The following is a 5,297-nucleotide window of genomic DNA, read 5'->3' as shown; positions in this document are numbered from 1 at the left end:
ACAGAACTTGTCCTATCCCCCAATTCCCCAATAAAAATCTTAAAAAAAAAAAGTATAAGGGTGACTACTCAGAGGACATAAATGGAATGAATAATTTCCAAATCACTAGAGGGAATAAGAAAGGAAATAAAGAAAACCCAACATATCTAATAAAAGGTTGAAGAGAACGTAAAAAGGAAACAATGGGAAAAAATAATGTTAAACAGGAAACAAAAAAAGTTGATAGCAATATACCCACATGTGTCTGTAAACACACCACTTGAAAGACACAGAAGTGCAGACTGGATGCATAGAAACAATAACAAGGAAACAAAACCCATCTCTATGTTTCTCTATGTTCTTTTGAGGACACACACCTAAAATAGAATGCTGTATCATCAACAAATAAATTGCAAGGAAAAGAGAGATTGATGGGAACCTATAGACTAAAAGAGATATCAAGATGTTTTAACCATTTATATCTGTGGATCTGAGTTGGATCCTGAAACTGTAGAAGGGATACAAGGGTTGTTTAATATCCACAAAACAATTAATGTGATTTATGACATCAACAAAACCAAGGATAAAAACCATATCATTCTCTCAATAGATGCAGAAAAAGCATTTGACAAAATTCAACATCCATTTACAATAAAAATTCTCAACAAGTGGGTACAGAAGGAACTTACCTCAACATGATAAAGGCCATATATGACAAGCCCCCAGCTAACATCATACTCAAAATAAAAAATCCGAAAGCTTTCTAATCTAAGACCAGGAACAAGACAAGGATGCCATTCTCACCACTATTATTCAAAAGTCCTCACCAGAGCAACCAGACAAGAAAAAGAAATAAAAGCCATCTGAATTGGAAAGGAACAAGTAAAACTCACTATTTGCAGAGGACATGATACGACATATAGAAAACCCTAAAGAATCCACCAAAAAATGAATACAATTAATAAAATATTTCAGTAAAGTTGAAGGATACAAAATTAATATACAGAAAGTATTTGTGTTCCTATACACTAATAGTGAAACAATCAGAAGGAGAAATTAAGAAAACAATCCCATTTACAAATGCAGTGGGCTGCCATGAGTCACCGGTGACAGCGTAAGCTGCAGTGGGGCTGCAGTGGGCTGCTGTAAGCTACTGTGAGTGGCCGGCAGCCAGCGTCAGCAGCCGGCAGCCGGCGTGAGCTGCCGTGAACCACTGTGAGTGAGTGGCCATCCAATCCCCGGCGACCGATCTGCCTCAGCCACGAAGAGTGCAATGATCACAATACCAACATGGGCCAGTGAAGCAATGCCCTCCACAACTAGACTGAAGAACTAAAGGACAACAACTTGTCTGTTCCCCTTACCTGATTCCCCAATGTTGATCCCTCCCCCAATTCCCCAATAAAATCTTAATAATAATAAAAAAAAAGAATAAGATACCTAGGAATAAATTTAACCAAGGAGGTGAAAGACCTGTTCTCAAAAAACTATAAGACATTGAAGAAATTGAAGAGGACACAAATAAATGGAAACATATACTGTGCTCATGAATTGGAAGGATTACTATTGTTAAAATGACCATACTACCCAAAGCAATCTATAGATTCAATGTAATCCCTATCAAAATTCCAACGACATTCTTCTCAGAACTAGAATAATCCTAAAATGTATATGGAACCACAAAAGACCACAAATAGCCAAAGCAAAGAAGTACAAAGCTGGAGGTAACACACTCCCTGATTTCAAACTATATTACAAAGCTATAATACTCAAAACAGTACGGTGCTGGCACAAAAACAGACACATAGGAACAGAATAGGGATCCCAGAAGTAAACTCACACTTATATGATCAACTAATCTATGACAAAGGAGGCAAGAATGTACAATGGGGTACAGACAATCTCTTCAATAAGCGGTGTTGGGAAAACTGAACAGATACATGCAGAAAAAAAATAAAATTGGAACACTTTCTTACACCATATATAAAAATAAACTCAAAATGAATGAAAGACTTAAATGTTAGACCTGAAACCATAAAACTCCTAGAAGAAAACATGGGTAGTGAACTATCTGACATAACTCTAAGTAATATCTTTTTTTATATGTCTCCTCAGGCAAGGGGAACAAAAGCAAAAATAAACAAATGGGACTGCATCCAACTAAAAAGCTTCTGCACAGTGAAGGAAACCATCAACAAACAAAAAGACAACCTACTGAATGGGAGAATATATTTGCAAATGATACATCTGATAAGGGGTTGATATCCAAAACATATAAGGGACTCAGACAACTCAATAACAACAATAACAAAATAAACAATCTGATCAAAAACTGGGAAGAGGACATGAACATTTCTCCCTAGAGGACATACAGATGACCAAAAGACATGAAAAGATGTTCCACATCACTAATATCAGGGAAATGCAAAGCAAAACTACACTGAGCTATCACCTCACACCTGTCAGAATGGCTGTCATCAATAAATCAATAAACAAGTGTTGCCAAGGATGTGGAGAAAAGGAAACTGTTGTGCACTTTTGTTGGGGTTGCAAATTGGTGCAGCCACATGTGGAAAAAAGTATGGAGGTTCTACAAAAAACAAACAAACTAAAAATATAGCAGTCATATAATCTAGCAATTCCACTTCTGCATATTTATCTGAAGAAAATGGAAACACTAATTCAAAAACATATATGCACTCTTATGTTCATTGCAGCATTATTTACAATAGCCAAGACATGGAAACAACCTAAGTGTCCATTGATAGATGAATGGAGAAAGAAGATGTGGTGTATATATACAATAGAAGATTATGCAGCAATAAAAAAAAGAATGAAATCTTGCCATTTGTGAAAACGTGGATGGACCTAGGCAGCAGTTCTCAACCTGTGGTTGGCGACCCCTTCGGATGTCGAACGACCCTTTCACAGGGGTCGCCTAAGATCATCGGAAAACAAAAAGATATTTACATTACGATTCATAACAGTAGCAAAATTACAGTTATAGAGTAGCAACAAAAATAATTTTATNAAAAAGATGGAAATAGAAAGTCAGAGGAAGAAGGGGGAGAAAAAAAGAAAGGAGGGAGGGGGTGTTGGGATAGGAGCTGATGGAGGGAGAGGGCAGGTAGGGGGGAGCTGCTAGAGGGAGGACATAGAAGGGGGAATGACGGGGCGAGGCCAGACAATCTCCCCCTCTCTGTGACCAGTCATAGATGGGCATATGAGTCCATAGTGTCCTGGGAGCAGAGAGAAAAGAAAGGAGGGGAGGAGGAATGGAGGAGGTATAAGACAAGGGGAATTAGGGGGAGATGGGAGAGGCGAGGAGGGGGAAGTTGAGGGAGGGGGAGGGAAGTAGTAAATGAAGCAGGTGCCCCATGGGAGGAACAGAGACCAAAGGAGACCCAGACAGAGAGGGAGAGAGGTGCAAACACAGAGATACACACAAGAGATCAGAGATATGCACAGATAAGGAGAGATGAAGACAGATCACTGAGATTAGGGAGAGAGATCTGGTTGGCCAAACAGACTCAGAGTATGATCAGGTCATAAATGTTTGAAGTGCTGTTTTATGCTCTTTCAGCAGTTCTTTGGGTCCCCAGGCAGGTCCTGGTCAGGGCTGGAGCCCAGGAGGTCCCCCGTAGCCCAGCGCCATCCCTTGTGGTTGGGCTTGGGCAGAAAGAAGCTGGAGTCAGTGGAGTAAATGTCCAGAGGGGAATGGGGAAGGGAGGCTCCAATCTGGGTTGAAGAATTCAAGCTGCACAGAAGAGGGGAGCTGGAGCATTAAGGGATGAATAGATGACCAATCGCTGGGAAGGAATGATTTTGTTGAAAAGGCATTCCTGTCAGAGGGCACAGCCTGTGCAAAAGCCCTGGGGCAGGACTGTGTCTGGCAAGTGGAAAGAACAGCAAGGAGGCCCATGTGGTTGAAGCAGAGAGAACAAGAGGAAGAGAGGGAGGAGGTGAGGGCAGGGAGGAGACAGGGCTGGTTGAACAGAATCTTATAAACCTGGGGGTGGGCCTAGGGCTTTTACCCAGTGGGAGGTGGGAGCCCTGGAGCCCTGTAGGTAGAAAAGAGATGGATCTGACTTAGATTTTTAACCGATCATTCTGAATTCTTTCACATAAGAAAAAAACACACAAAAATCTCAGGCAAAAATGACAAAACATTAACTGTGTCCATTCACTGAGGTTCGTCTTTATATGATATTCTCAGGACTTTATGTTATTAAAAAATTTCTTCAAATATCAACTAATAACTGAACAATGACAAACTGAATCTGATTGGTGTGTCTCCAACTCCAGCCCCAGCTGGACCCACTGACTTTGGGACATCCAGGCCTCTCTCTGGCAGGCAAATTTGACCCTTTCCTGGGTCTGGGGACCCCATTACTTCTCCCTCACCTTGATCCTCTCTAGCGGGGAGCCTGGCTTCTTCCCTGAACTCATCCATGAATACCTTAGCTCTGAACAACTAATTGTGCGTGAAATCCAATTGAATTATCAGGCCCTGATGAGCAATTTCTGGGATTGTTTAGTTCAGTGAAGTAAATAATGACATTAGCGTTCTCCTTTAAGCGCCTGGAGCCCCTCCCTCATTTCAGTCCTGTACTCTAGTTATCTGCACAGAGAGTCTTTTGCCTGAGTGGTGAAAACAGAGAGAGTGAGGGGCTGAAAATCCTCATATGTTAGTGGGGAGGGGCTCTTTATGCTTTCCTACACATAAGGAAACCGAAGCGCAAAGCAGGACCTGCCTGGAGCCACATAGTGAGTTAGGGCCTTTGGAATCCATCTGTACCTCTTTTGCCATTCCTGCAGCAAATGATGACCCTCTTGGGCACACCCTCCCATCTCCACCTTTAGGCGTGCCAAGGCAGGACTCAAATACCAGACAAGAGTAGCAGGGGTGGGGGTCTGGTGTGCATAAATCCTAATATCTTGTCTTGTTAGGAGATGCAAAGAGATGCTGACTAAGTATGTATGTTAAAAAGTATAAGGGGGGGCCGGCCGAGTGGCACATTGGTTAAGAGCTGGCTTGGGACACCAGAGGGCCCTGGTTCGGATCCCACATAAGATGGCCAGTGACACTACCCTCTACAGCTAAGATGCTGAACAACAGCTCAACCTGGAGCTGGGCTGCCGTGAGTTGCTGGTGACAGCGTAGGCTGCAGCCCCTGTGGCAATGGGCTGTCATGGGCTGCCATGTGTGGCGAGCAGTCGTCCAGAAGCCGGCGGCTGATCTGCCTCGCCCGGGAAGAGCGCAATGATGGTGCCAACTTGGGCCAGTGAAGCAACGTCCTCCACAACTAGACTGAAGA

This window comes from Hipposideros armiger, unplaced genomic scaffold (genome assembly GCF_001890085.2).
Source record: "Hipposideros armiger isolate ML-2016 unplaced genomic scaffold, ASM189008v1 scaffold_202, whole genome shotgun sequence".
Lineage (NCBI taxonomy): Eukaryota > Metazoa > Chordata > Mammalia > Chiroptera > Hipposideridae > Hipposideros > Hipposideros armiger.
The sequence above is the reverse complement of the archived record's forward strand: the minus strand, read 5'-3'. Positions refer to the sequence as shown.